Source organism: Manis javanica, chromosome 7, assembly GCF_040802235.1.
Source record: "Manis javanica isolate MJ-LG chromosome 7, MJ_LKY, whole genome shotgun sequence".
NCBI lineage: Eukaryota > Metazoa > Chordata > Mammalia > Pholidota > Manidae > Manis > Manis javanica.
The window spans coordinates 87,466,816-87,481,784 of NC_133162.1; the positions used below are offsets into that span (position 1 = coordinate 87,466,816).

A 14,969-nucleotide genomic window follows, 5' to 3' on the forward strand; every position below is an offset into this window, starting at 1 on the left:
CATTAGAAGACAGAGACACCAGCGCCCCCAGCAAACTCTACAAGGACACTGAGAAGGCCGCTCTCTGCAAGCCAGGAGCTGGGCTCCCACCAGGAGCTGAATCTGCTGGCACCTTGATCTTAACTTCCAGCCTCCAGAACTGTGAAAAATAAATGTCTATTATTTAAGCCACTCTGCTATTACAGACTAATACATGAGCCATCTGAAATGTGTTAATATAAATAATTTTTCCAATATAAACTTAATTCCTCATCAAAATAGGCAAAGTACGAGTGGACAGGGACCTGAAGCCCCGTGTGCTACCCATTCTCTTGAAATGAGTCACCCTCATCTCCCTTCAAAAGATGGATTGGGCTCTTTTTGTCAGCTTCCCATAACTTGCAGTAGAGGCATGAATCTACACTCTCTGCTACAGGGTGATCAAACATTTTTCAATGTATCCCAGAAAAGATGTTATAAGACTTCAGATAAACCAATGTGAATTTAAGCCACAACAATTTCCAGCAAATATTAAGGTTTTTGCCTTCCTAATGAGAAATATGGCTTGTGGCTTACATCATTTGGGCTCATGGGTGTATGTAGGTTGACTAACAGCTGTGTTCCTCCAGGGAGCAATGAAGTTTGTCCTTACAGTGGTGACAGGGTGGACTGCAATTACATGTCAACAGTGTTCAAGGGATTTTTATCTGTCTGCCCCAGATATTTCCTCTCCCATGCCAGGTTGTTCAGTTTTCTTAGGAATTTTGTCTTGGACTTGGCTCTTTTGACCGATTCTTTATGGCCAGGGTAGAGTTTAAGAGTACAGCAATTAGATACGAGAGATTTGTGTTTTATAAATTGTTTCTTCATAGACCCTTGGAAAAAGAAACTCAGTTTTTATTCCCCTATGGAATAAATGTACTTAACTCTTTCTGCACTGATAAAAACATATAGAGTATATTACAACATAAACTATGCTGTCGGTACATGTAATTTCCTAAGGAAGGAAACATTAATCTTCATCTACACCTTTCCTGCCTACTAAATTCTAATACAAGAGGTGCTTTCCACCCAATGAAACAGAAAGTCAGAGGGCTGAAAGGAAGGGAAGACCACAGGTACTCTCTGTAGATTACAGGTACTCACTTGTATGATAAGGAGATATGCTCAGGGCTGTGGCTGGAGATTCTGAAGATTCAGGGAGGACTATACACCTTAGCTTTTAACTCCTGCCACTTCTTGATGCCAGTAAGGTCTGGAGTTATATCAAGAAATGTTGTAGCCTTGGTCAAAACTCCCAATCCTTTCTATTCCTAAAGCATACTTTCTGACACGTGCATTGTCTCAAATTTAATTTATTTAGGTAGAGGGAAGGCCCACCTGAGCAAAGAAAATCTTCTCTTTCCACAAACAAACAAAACACCACAAGAGCTCTGTAATCCCTAAAAGCCCCCTTTCAGCAGGATTGTAGGGGAGAGGCAGAGGTCACGAGTTTCCTGGCCCTTGAGCCACTGGTGTGTTCCAGTGCCCCTGAAGGCTTTCCTCTGCTGCACAGCTGAGCCAACCATCTGCTGGTGCAGGAGGCAAAGCACAGGAATCGATTTGGTTTTCTGAGCCCCAGGGGAAGGTATATCCGCTCAGATGCAGCCACCAGGAAGGCTTCCCTTCAAAACTTGTCTGCTCAGGCCCAGAACATTCACACTTACGTGGCGGGGCTCAGCCCACACTCCTGATTTCCTGGCCACTCCTCCACCGAAGCTCATCGCCACCACCTCTTCTTTCCTCTCACTGTCCCTGCCTGTCCCCTGCACAAAGCCTCCTGGACGGGACTTTCCACTCCTCCAGACAATAACTGTCCTCGTGACTGAGCCTGAGGATCCTGTAACAGTCAAATATAAGGGTGATATTTGTAAAATAAGCTAAAATAGTTTGTGAAAGCTAAATAAGAATGCCAACCCTTAATCTTAAAATAGCTACATTCACAAAAACTGGGTTTGTCCCCATAGAGTCCTACAGGCCAGTGCTTGTCAGTCTTCAAAGTACCTGCTAGCCACATGGGGAACCTGTTAAAATCCAGATTGTGAGTCAGTAGGTGAGGGTGGGGCCTGAGATCCCGCATCTGCCACAAGCTCCTGGGAAACACCCTTTCAGGGGGAAGGCATAGATCTCAAGCTCTCTGAGGGCCATGCCATGTCTAATGTGCTTATGTGCTCTCAGTTTTGGGCAGGTAGCTGGCACTCAGTGGGTTTTCAGATGAAGGGCAGTGAGGAAGAGAGATGAGAAGAGAGACAGGAGATGATTTTTCCACTGGGTGAGTCTTTCCTGTTCTGGGCACTTATCATTGAGTAAGTCTTGTGTTGTCTATATTAAAGACCAAGGCAGGCACAGGCGAAGCAGATGTGTGACAGAGCTGGTGGCAAGTCTGGAAAGAGCTTTTCGTCCCAGCTTCTCCTGAGGGTTTCTTCCTGGCTATTCACAGATGTTCTTAGGGTTCTCAAGGCTTGCTTCCAATCTGGCCCACCCCTGAGAATGCCAGAATTCTCTCCAAGCCGTGGGAGCTGTGATGTGCCTAGAGGCCCTAGTCACTGGAGCAAGGAGGCATTCTGATCACATGCTACCTTTATCTAGCTTCTGGCCACACACTCTGGCCCCATGTCCCTGGGGAGTATTTGATGGACAGCATTTCCTTTAGAAATTATAGAACTTTCCTGTTTGCACAGTTTGTGTTAAAAGTCCTCAGGTCTTTTCATCTCAGCTCCTCCTAATTTATAAGATAAAGCCTAAAGTGCTTGATCTCTAAAATGCATCTTGCCAAAGGCAAGCAGACCTCTGGAGAGCCTCCTCAGCCAGGGTAGCTTTCATCTTAAAGAATGCGCAGAACAGGGAGGCAGGCATGCCACACAAATAAGTAGGTTAGTATCACAGATCACAAGAAATTGTGCCAGAATTCATTATTGTTTCCTTTCAGAAAAGATGCATTCTAAATATATAGTATTTATTTAGAAAAAGAAATTTCAGTGTGAAATGAAACTAACCTAATCCCAAAACATTTTAAAAATGGGGAAAAAAAATAAGAAGGAAAAACATCACTCTGATACATTAATACTCACTGTTAAACAACTGTTATTAAGATTAAGTTGTATTTCCTGTTTTCCTTTCCTGCAAGTGTGTTTTCATGTGCACATTAATTTTTGCCTAATTCTGACATGGTACATGTAATTCTATGTGCTATGTTTCTCACTTAACATTGTATCTGTCATAGCTATTTTCCACGTTATCATGGCCTTCATCACCATCATTCCCACATCTGATCACCTTCCATGGAATGGCTATACTGATGTTTATGAATTCAGTTCATTGTATTAGGTATTTACGTTGTTTTGAAGGTTTTACAAATATAATTATGCCGCAAATGTCATTTGGCAAGTACCTATTTGCACATGGCATGCAGTGTGTTTATATTATCTAATGAGCTTGACATCCATAATAGATGTATCCAGATATTTATAAAGGGGTATATACCAGGTCTGTACACAATTAAAGTACTGGACAAAGGGTCTCTAGGAAGCAAACAGGGCACAGACATAGCTGGTCAGCCTCTGCCAAGGAGAGGAGACCAGGGAAGCAGTGGGGATAGTTGCAGAGAGAGATCTGGAGTCCCAGGAGCAGGATGAGGGAACACTCACCTGGTCATCACACTGTGACAGCGGCAAGTGACTTCCCTTCCTGAGCCCCAACCCTCTCATCTAAAACAGAATGGTACCTACCTCAAAGGGCTGGGGGAGGGCAAAAGTAGTACATGAAACCACTTAGTAGGGTGCCTATCGCCATGTGAGCACTCAATAACAGTAGAAAACGCTGTAACTCTAGCAATCAGAGAAGTCAGGTAAGCTGCATCCTCCTATCATTTGCTGGGCTGGGGCCTCATATACCACATATTAGTTGTTTAAAATTATAAGTTAGGCTAAGAGACTGCTAAAAAGATATGTTCCATCCTTCTACTTTGACATACCTTCACAACACAAAATAGAAAAATACTTTTAGACCTATGGCTTTTTGATGCCTAAGGTTCAGCAAAATATCAAAAGAGGAGGAATCTAACCAGTTGTAAGCCTGAATTTGGTTAACAGGGTTTGAATGAGTAATAAGGACAAACACATATAAATTCATAAATTATTATACATTTATTTAATAAAATTCATTTTCTTGCTTTTGTTTCAGCAAAATCATTAATTAAATTCTTATAATCAAGATTTTTGCAATCTGTTCCATTGATGGAAATTATCTAACAGATTAAAATAAATGTAATTATATTTAAATATACAAAATTTTGAAGTTTTAATCAATATGTAAATTAATGTTAATGCAAGAAGTCAAAATTTTAATTATTTTAGGTATATTTTCAAAAAAGTTTTTTTCTTCCAATATATTTAAAATTATCCATTATACCCAAAGTACAAGTCACTTAATAATAAATATCAAAAATTAAAATAAACCTATTTAAATAGATTTGAAGGTTCTAGGATATTTAAAACATTACATCTTAGTGCATACTTTTATAAAAATAAGACTTTGCAATTCTAGCAAAGTCCACTCAGTTTCTAATTTCAAGAACTGGTTTTACAAATAACATGTCTAGAACTATATATATAAAAGGAAGAGAAATATGAATTATGTAATATTGCAAAATGCTGGCTAAAATGTATGTGCAGCCATTGCATGCACTGTGTGTAATTTTTTAGTACTCCGAGAATCCTGAATTGGAATATGAAGAGAAACAAGAAAATGGACTCTTGGCACTATTAGGAAAAAATTCTTCACGATGCTTTGGAGAGGAAGAATTTAACAAGGTAATGAATTTGTCTTTTCTCTTACATCAGCACTTGTGCTGCTTAAGTCCTCTCTACACTCCAGAGTGTGGGCATTTCTGAAGTCACTAGTGGTGCTCACACGTCAGTACTTGGAGGCACAGCATTTTCTTCCCAGGACAAGGCACATGAAGAGGTGTCCCTGGGGCCTGAGCAGTGTTGGTCAGAAGAGTGGATATTTAGGATTACAGTTGCCTGCACTGAACACTGGACCTTTAGTGAAGTGGTACCCAACTGTGTGTGTGTCTGTGGGACCCTTTAAAGTGCAGCCAGAGCCTCTCTTGACCATCTATAAAGGCAACTATACAATAAAGAAACAAGTGATGTTATGGACAAGTATTTATCAGGATAAATTTTTCACGTTGCACAGATCCTTCCTACAAATACCATTATCCACTTGAGTTCCCTCATTGACTTTGCATCTATTCTAGAGCATTCTTAGTACCTCATCCTCCTAGATGGCTTTGTTTTTAGACACGGAGCCTGTGTCTGATTTGACATCAGTTTGCTAGGAGAAGTAGGGGAGAGAAGATTCCTTTCTCACCACCAGGGCCAATGACAGCTGAAGCAGGGCCACCCATCCAGAGAGAAGTCCCAGTGACATAGAGTGACGAAAGCCCAGAGGAGGAGAACTAGGACAGCATGTCCAAATGCAACTCAGAGCCACCACTGTGCTCACTAAGAAACTTTGAATCTCACCACTTCTTCCATTATCTTTGAGGCTAAATTGAGATTTGCTTCCTACCAGAAGCTTCCAGCCATTTGGCAGGGAAACAGGACACCAAGGAAATAATGGGGAAATGTGCTTGAATGTGAGACAGTTATCTTTGCAGGCTGTGCTGTGATACAATGATCTCACTGTCTGCAGCACTGGGTCAGGGAGGACAGCCACCTGAACTGATAGGCAGAGATGGTCAGAGCCCACAGACCCAGGCCTGATCCCAGCCCCACAAGCCAGAAATGGCCAGTTGTCCAATTGTCTAGGGAAGGGCAAGAGGTATTATACTAGGTTTTGAATTCCTTCAGTAAAATATTCACCTTCTCTTCTAGAAATTGTTTATACATTTACCATCTGCTTCTTTCATTTCTAAATAGCCTTCTATTTTTATAGGGCCTCTCTCTACCCTGAGTTTAGTCCACTGTTTGAGTATCATCATTTAAAAACTGTAATTGTTTTTCTTGTTAGGTTAAAACAGTGACGTCATTTTCCCTCCACTCTACCTTAGGCTTTAGATCATTTTTCTCCCAAGGCATGTTTTAGGGGTGTGTCTCAGTACACTGTGTGTTGCATTATGTTTATTATGACTAAATCATTGTATCCTATAACATTGATATATATATATTTTAGGAATACGAAAACTGATGGGAAGTCAGGGAGAACAGGAAGAAAGTAAATCTCTGGTCCCTCTGGAACATGAAAAATCACTTCAACAACACTCTCTTGAGAGCCCACTATGTGTCTGATACTGTTCTAGTACTGAGATTAGTATGTTGTCCCCCAAGCTGCATATAATCCAGGAGGAAGAGAACCAAATACACAAACAACTGTAAATTAAGGGAGGCTATGGTGAAGTTTTTAGAGAAATACAGTCCAACTGCTTGTAGTTCCTTGTATGGATCAGTATTTCCTAGTACATGTTTGAAGGAAAGAGAAAGAACAATACCAAAAAGGCCAGAAAATGCTGGCTGCCTTGGAAGCCGAGGAACAGCCTGCTTGGCTCTCAGCCATGCCAGATTGGGGCTGGGATGCTAATGTGAGGCATGGGCACCATCTTTGGTGGGCAGTGGAGAGCATAAAGGTTTTTAAGCAGGGAGGGGACTTCATGTTGAGGGCTTCATTTAGGATGATACATCTGGCAGCAGAATGTCCAACGGATTAAAGTGAAAGAAGTAGGAGGTAAATAGGTCTGTGAGAATTTATGATGGTATCTTGACATGGAAGAAGTGAGGGCCTGAGCTAAGGGGAAAAAAGGGACACTAGCCAAGGACTCCCAAATCTGCATGTAGGCATGCACACCATCTTTAACACTGAAAGAGATATCTACTCCTGCCCATGTCTGTTTCGTTTACATCTTATGTACATGAATTTTAAGCATGTCTATTGCCCAAAGGTATAGGCTACATCAAGAACACGATTAGCAGGTCTTGGGCCCCTGGTTGACCTCAGGACTTGGGTCCCACTCTTGGGCATTCTCAGGAAGCATAGAAGAATTGCAGGGAGAACACAGCTCTGTTGTTGGCTCAGGGTATACGTGAACCCTATAAACACAGTAACGGAAACCAGAAAATGATAGTGGGCTGAAAGAATAAGAGAAAAAGAGTGCGTATGGGCAGGAAAATTGAAACACCAGGACAAGAATGAGATCACAGTCTGCATGTGGCCATGCACAGAGATGTGTGATTAAATTCCATGTTAGGTAGGATTCCCGGGAATGCAAGCCTGAGGCTGCAAGGTGCATGCAGCACTCTTGGGACCAACACCTGCTGCAGAGCAAAATAAGCAGAATTGCAGGTGGGAGTTGTTGAGCGTGAAGTAGCCGCATCAGAGGCATCCCCCGTCCCTGGAGCCCTGGGGGGTGGGTGGCTCTTGGAGTTGGCTCCAGCTGAGGCTAGAAGGCTGGTTTTCATATCCAGCATCTACCAGTCATTGGATGTGGCTGCTCCTAGTGAGGGCGGGGGGCTTGGTGACCTCCGTCAGGCAGGGACAGTTCCTGGAGACAGCCAGCCTCAGCTGTGAGCCCAAACAGCCACCCCTCCCAGCAGCTGGGGGAATAGGAACCTCTGTCTGAAGGAGGGATCAGAGAGGCATGCAATAGCATCTACTGTGACATCTGCTTTCTGGAGATTTGCCTGGTGTATTTTGAGACTCACGGGGTGGAGGCTGGCAGAGGGAATATTGTCACCTAGTGCTCTGAACTCATCAAAGCTGGGAGGTGGTGCAAAGCCAGAAGCTGAGAGGCCGAAGAACAAGGCCAGTGAATCCAAGTGGGAGTAGCCAAGGGGTACAGCCCAAGAAGAGGAAGTTGAGGTGGTGGTAAAAGTGAAGGGTCTGGAGTTGGGCAGCTTGGCCTGCAGTCTGCCTCTACCAGCAGTGTGACCCAGGGCCTGTGGCTTCATGTCTGTCCCTTGGTTTCTTCATTTCTCAAGTAGAGCCCAAAATAGGGCTTACCTCACAGAGTTGCTGTGAGACTCAATGAGATAATGCAGAGCTTTAGTGCTGGCCCATCTTGAGCAATGCTCCATAGGAGCTGGCTGCATTATTAATAAGGTTCTTAATATTATTAAGAACCATTATTATTGGTTCTTGATAATTTCATCAAATTTGGAGGAAAGCCTTAGACATATATTAGGAGCTGGAGTCCTAATCTGAGAGGTTTGAGAGTTAGGGAAATCAGATCAAACACAGACACAGGAGGAGGCATGTGGAGAGTGGGGGAGTCTTAACAAACACCGAAGAGAGGGCCACTTCCCTTTGACTTTTATGTGTTCTTAGGTATATGACACAAGGCAGAACCAGCCCTGTTAGTTAGCCAAGGGTAAAAGAGAACACGTTTCTGGTGAGAAAGTTGCTGTCTTCTTCATTTTCTCTATTCCTTTAATTACATTTAATGGCAAACTAATCTTTCCCAGTTTTCTGGCTTTGACGCCACCACCTGTATGGCCTTGCACAAGGCACAGGACCTCTCCAGCCTTCAGTTTTCCTCATTTATTAGAGATGATTAATACCTGATCTCACTTGGTTATTGGGAGATTCAGATGAGATATTATATTTGGATGTAGTTTGAAAACTGTAAAACACAGTATAGATGTCCATATTCTTGGGATTATTCTGTTGATTGCTTTTTTGGGGGTATTGGGTGGAGGCATGATGGTCATAAGCAACAGAGGCAGAAAACGTCAGCCACAGGTCAATGAACATGAAAGGGTGAGAAATCCCTGGTGAAAATCACCCAAGGAATAGCTTTCCTATCAGAGTGAGGATGATACTATCTTTTATACTTTTATGTATTAAGGGCCTTTTTTGTGCCAGATGCTGTTGAAGGCCATTAAGATCTAGAGAGATATAAAATATGCTCCATTCCTTCAAGGTATTCATAGCATCTGCTTGGTCATATGTATTAAATTCTTTTTCCATTGGTAGCAAAGAATTTGTACATGGAATCACCAGTACTCTATCATCTAGTCCCTAAATCATCTAGGTAAAGCCCTCATGGGAACATTAAGGTCCTGCCTGGAGTATATCCTCCTGAATTATTGCCATGCAGGTGTGCCAGCAAGCTTAGCCAAACACTTCACTTCTGGGGTGGTGATACCCAAATGTGACACACACCAACACATGTTTGATTTCTTAATTAAATTGGAGTTGGAGGATGGGGTCTTTTGACGAACAGAAATGTGGACATTTAACAAATTTTACTTTATTAATCTTTCTTTTATGAGTAATACTTTCTTGGGATGGTGGGGGGATCTAGTTTAAAAAATGTCTCCCTGCTCCATGGTCAGAAAGTTTGAAAGATTTTCTTTTGACATTTAAATCTGAAATGTAACCAAAATTGACTTGTATGCATGGTGGGGAGGTGAAATCTAATGTCTCTTATCTCCTTATGTATGTGTTTTTTTAAAAGCAAGGACATTTCCAAGTTGATGGGAAATGTGAATGTGTTAAGAGAAAGGAAAAACAGATAGACCTGGGTTAGAGATTATAGGAGGTTAAGAATAGGTCAATCCCCAGCGTTTATTAAGATGAAGCCTTTTGGGCCAAGGGATAATCATGGGCCTACCTGCCCCTTCTCCCATGTCCCTCTTGGCATGTGTTGTTTGGGTTTAATTCAGCATCATATTTTTTGGATGAGTCCATGAGCCAAGTTGGCTCATGGTGGTGAGGAAGAGGACTTATATAAAAACCATGCTATTAATTTGTTCATTCATCTTAAAAATTCCTATTGAACATCTGGTACAGGTATACAAAAACCACAGGGAAAATTCCTGTCCTAGAGGAGCCACTGTGAATGAAAACACATGACTGAAATGTAGCTTCATAAAATGGACAGGAGCACCTTGGTAACACAATGCAGGGCCAGAAGTTGAATCTAGTTTTTCAAGTCCAGTGTTTTTTCAACTTTGCTGTTTCTTAGCCTAACATCAATTTCCTAATGGCTTTTATTATACAATTAAATCTCCTGCTATATGGGTTTCTGTCTTTTCATCTGTTAACCAGTCAGTGTCCATCTACCCACCAATTTATCTGTCCAATTATTTACCCATTGTCTGTACATGCATCTACCTGGCTAGGTAGAGTGGTTGATGAGAAGAGGATGGGGAAAGGTTTGAGGCTACCTCAATCTAGTCAGATCCCAGGCTCATCACGGCCAGTCTTGCCTCACATTAAGCAGCTTACTTAATACATTTGAAAATCAGTTTCCATGTCTCTAAAATGAAGAGTTTGGACTGAATGTTTTTAAAGGGTGTCCTGCTTCTAATATGATTTCCTACTAACTTGATTTTCAAAGTATTGTCTCATTTAATACTATTTAATTCACTGGGATGTAGTTTGCATCTTTTGTCTACAGCTAGCTCTCCGGCTCCTGCTCTGTTGGTGGGGCTTCTTTGACTGCCAGCAACAAAACCCAACTCAAACTCATGCAAATACAGGACTGTTGGTTTACATGGTTTCCTGGGTTGATCACAGAGTGGAAGCAGTAACTAATAATAGAACCAGGGCCTCTGGACTGGCACTAAGGATTCTAAGTGGCCACCTGTATTTTATTTCTGAGTATCTGTTTCTCTTTATCTATAGATCTCATTCTCTTCTCCTGAAGAAAGGCCCTGTCCACACTTTGAGAAATATGGCCCCAGGTAGCCCCAGGTAGCCCCAGATAAGCAACTCCAGTAGAAAAATTCTTTCTCATGTTGTAGGTACATCAATTCAAGGGAAGGACTCTAACTCCACTTGGACCACTCTCTATGGTTGGGGGATTGGATGATTTTGGTCAAGGGCCCTTTAACCCTTAGCCCTAAAATAGGAGGAGGGTCATTCTCCCTCCCAAAAAATATGCTGAACAGATCCAAAAAATGTCCTTTATGCTGTTGATCAAATAATAAGTTACTGGTGGGCAAAAACCCACTGGGAAAAGTGAAGGCAGAATAACGGTTAGGATCATGGGCTATGGAAAAGTTTTCCTACATGAATTCCAACTTCCCGGTCACAAGCTGGGGAACCTTCAGCAAATTATATATCCTCTTTCAGCCTGACTTATTTCATCTATATAATAAGGAGAATACTATCACCTACATTGACAAATTACTGTGAGGATAAGATTAGAATAAAATGCTAAGCACAAAATGAGGTTGTCTATTATTACTACAAATGCTACTGCTACTAATTCTGGTATTAAGATCATACAATACATAATAAATGATAGACTCTAAACAATATTTTCTGATGCCCAACCTGGAGCTCTTCCCACCACCCCATAAATGAAGGGCACCTGAACATTGGAAGGTGGTAGATGAAGCAGCTCTGGAACTGAGTAAGCAGGATTATGGCTCTGGCATTCTGGATCCTTGTTACAGGCCAGTAGCCAATGACTTCTTTATTTTACTTATTATTATCTCTGTTTTAAAGACAAGGAAGCAGAGGCATGGAGTGATTGACCGGTTAGCTAGGTCACCCAGCCGGCCCACAGCAGAGAGCTCCATTAGGGGCCTTGCTGTTGTACTGGCAGAATAATAAGCAGATTTTCTTAGCTATCTGGCTAGACAGGATGAGGTCTATTGTCTGCCCTCCGTGCACTTGTCCAGAAGGCTATTGGGCTCACAGTCCACACTTTGTTTTTCCAAAGAACAGATGGATGGATGTCAACAGTAGCAGTTGATGGGCAGAAAACAGAAAACTGTAGAACTCAGGCTTCATCAAAATGTAGGTGCATTTGAAGTTATATAGATAAGCTTCCCCAGACAAATAACTGTCACCTCTGACACTGTTAATCAAATGCCCCAATTTTATGAAACCTTTGGATTGATTTTGTTACAAAGAATGAATGTAGATCTACTTGAAACTTCTTCATTCTCAGTTGTTACAATCCAGGAATTTCAAAATCATAAAGGTGTGTTAGGTCATCTGTAGACCTGTTTCTCTTGGTTATGCAACCCTGCAGTCTGGCAGTCCACTCTGAATTTCTCTAGAGTGTCTCATTCTGTACCTGCAACATGGCACTGAGTCAGCCTGCTGAATAACTAACTCCTTTTCCCCAGTATGACATGTCAACTTTATTTCATTGCTGTGGCATGTTTGTTGCCCTGTGGCTGATAAACAAGGCAACCCAGTCAGGAAACCAAAGCAATTCCCTCCTTGTAATTCAAAGAGGGAGGTCTGCCGGTGTAGGCCTGGAAGACGTGCTCTTATACCTTGCCCAGTCCTCTAAGGGCTTTGTTTTTCTCTCCTCCAATCTCCTTTCCCCCTTCACCTCTAGCCCGCAAGAAAAGAAGATATAACCATGGACCTAATTTTACCTGAAAAATAAATGCAGAGGCAAGGTCTTTTCTGTTACATTTATCAAAAAAGAGAATGTTATCACTGACTTATTTAAGATGGAATCTGTTTTCTGCAAGGTGTGCTGTATCTGGTGTTTGCAGCATCAGGTTACACGTTAGTATTCTCTGACTACATCACAGTCAGATCGTCATGCAAAAGTCTGTGGTCACAGAGACAGTGTGGTATAATGAATGGAAAAGGCAGGGAGGTTTCTGCCTCATTTTTCTTATCTGGAAATGGGGATAAAAAAGAATTCCTTTTGGGGTTGCTGTGAAGATTAAATGAGAGCACATACTTGCTGGTAGCCTCACCATGAGACTGGTTTCTGCCTTAAATGCCCAAACGGTACTGTCCCAAATGGTAGTGTCTCAATGACAGAGATCATTATGTTTGTTGCTAAATCATGTTTTCAAAAGCTTGAACTAGTGAAAGTATAAATTGGTACAACTTTTCTGGAGGCAATTTAGTATTCTCAATCAGAAAAAACTATATATAAATAACTGTTGAATTACAATGTTGTATATTTGAAACCAATGTAATACTATATATCAACCATACTTCAATTAAAAAATAAAACATATATATCCTTTCATACAATTTTACTTCTAAGAATTTGTTATAGGAAAACAATCAGATGTTGTTCTTAGGTACGGTAGTCATGACATTGTTGAAAATATGACAAATTACAAACAACCTACAAATCCCACAATAGGAGACTGTTGAGGTAAATTATTTTATGTCTCTACAGAGGAATACCATCTGGGTAGCCATGAAAAGTCATGTTGCAGAACATTTTTCTCATGAGAAATATTCATTCTGTATCACGAAGTGAAAAATGCAAACAGGAAAACAGGATACACTGGTTAATAATCAGTAAGAAAGGTGCATTATCCACGTGGAGAAAAATGCTGGAAGGTATGTATAAAACATCAGTCATAGTTTCTTTGGTTGGAATCCAAGGGACCTTGTTGTCTTCTTTTGCTCTCCTCTGCATTTCACAAGTTTTGTTGCTGAGTATATTTTATTTCTTTAATTAGTAGAAAATGGTTTGAAAACGTGGTTGCTGAACTAATCTGGTTTTCAAATTAACATTATAGTTTAATCCACGATCTCTACCTTTAACACACTTTAGAGTGACTCAGAAAAGAATTTATAAATGTGTGCGCAGAAACAAGGCTGAGAGGGAATACCTCAAACTGTTAACAGCATTATCTCTGAGTAGTAGTTTACGGGAGATTTTACTTTTCATCTTATAATTTGCTGAATTTTCAGAATTTCTACAATTTAAATGTATTACTTTTATAAATAGGAAAAATGTTTTTAAAATATCTATTGAATGATTATTATTTAATAAGAGTAATATTTTCCTACTGCCTTCTGTGAGGGCTTGTTGGTAATGGACTTTTATCTTAGCTGAATTTAGTTGATTTGGCAAGTAAATAAACTGGCTCAAAGGAAGCACTTGTTTCTCAGTTTCATGATGTCTAATTTGAACAAAATCTAATTTCTTTTCTTCTTGAAATTATTCATTCATATTTCAGGGTGTTTTTCATTGGTAATACCAAGTTACTCAAGCTCAAAGATGCCGGAGGAAAGGCAGTTCTCAAGTACAGCAACTGATTCTGAGGAAAGCCTGAACATCTTCTGGATGGCTCTAGCCTCACCAGGATTAAAAAAAAATCAGGATTGTCTGCCTGATTCTAGATCAAAGGGGCTCAGATAAATGCATTAACTTTAGACTACTCCTCCTGGAGCTTCAGATCCACTGGACACTTGCCCATCTGGGCTGGGACCTGCAGGAGGCTCTTTTTAGAGGTCACCTCTAAAGCACAGATTTCTATGTCTGGTAAAATAACCAGAATGTGTTTATCAACATGAATGATATGTTCAAGGTCAGTGCTAGGCTTCTAGCAAGAGAAAAAAATAACTGGTATTCAAGGAAGAAAGAAGCAAATAAGGTTGTAGGTCTATTGTTGAAACTCTCTGTTCAGCAAACAAGTTTAGGGATGCCTCTCTTAGCTGCCTCATCCATGCACACCCACCTTGTCACCAACAAACTGGATCTTACCCTGAATGCATACAAGTGAATGAATTTGGGACCAGGTGACATTTTTCCCCATCTTTCATTTTCTTCTTAAAAGGTAAGAGGTATTTTTATGTTCGAAACATCTCTTATTGACAAATGTGAACAAATCTGACATGTTCTTAGAATAAACACTGTTGCAGATAAGAAAATGAAACATGAAGAAAACAGCAAAGTACCTTTTTCAGTTAGTGGCCCCACAAGAATTCAGTTGCTTGCGCCAGAAATCTAGGAGTCATCTTTGACTTCTCTTCTTCATCTCACCTCCAATTCCAAACACTCACCATGTGTTTCTCTTGACCATCCCATCTGCTACCTGGTCCTCATAGCCTCCTGGCCGACCCCAGACCCACCCCTGGCCAGCTCACAGAGTGGTCTTTGTGGAAAGCAAACTTAACTACTTCATTTCCTCTCAAGAGCCTCTCCTTTATGGGACAGACCTGAGCACCTAGCTGTAGCGCTTGGGGTCCTTCGCCACTGCTTATCTCTTTTGCCGCTTCTACTG

General features: G+C 41.2%; 1 long non-coding RNA gene across 1 annotated transcript; it reads left to right on the forward strand.

The window, feature by feature from the left end:
• The first annotated feature begins 2,148 nt into the window (after positions 1–2,148).
• LOC140850600 (uncharacterized) lies at positions 2,149–14,637 on the forward strand. Its single transcript, XR_012133541.1, has 4 exons — positions 2,149–2,290; positions 4,722–4,829; positions 13,130–13,296; positions 13,923–14,637. It is a non-coding gene; the product is annotated as an uncharacterized lncRNA (long non-coding RNA).
• Positions 14,638–14,969: the final 332 nt, after the last annotated feature.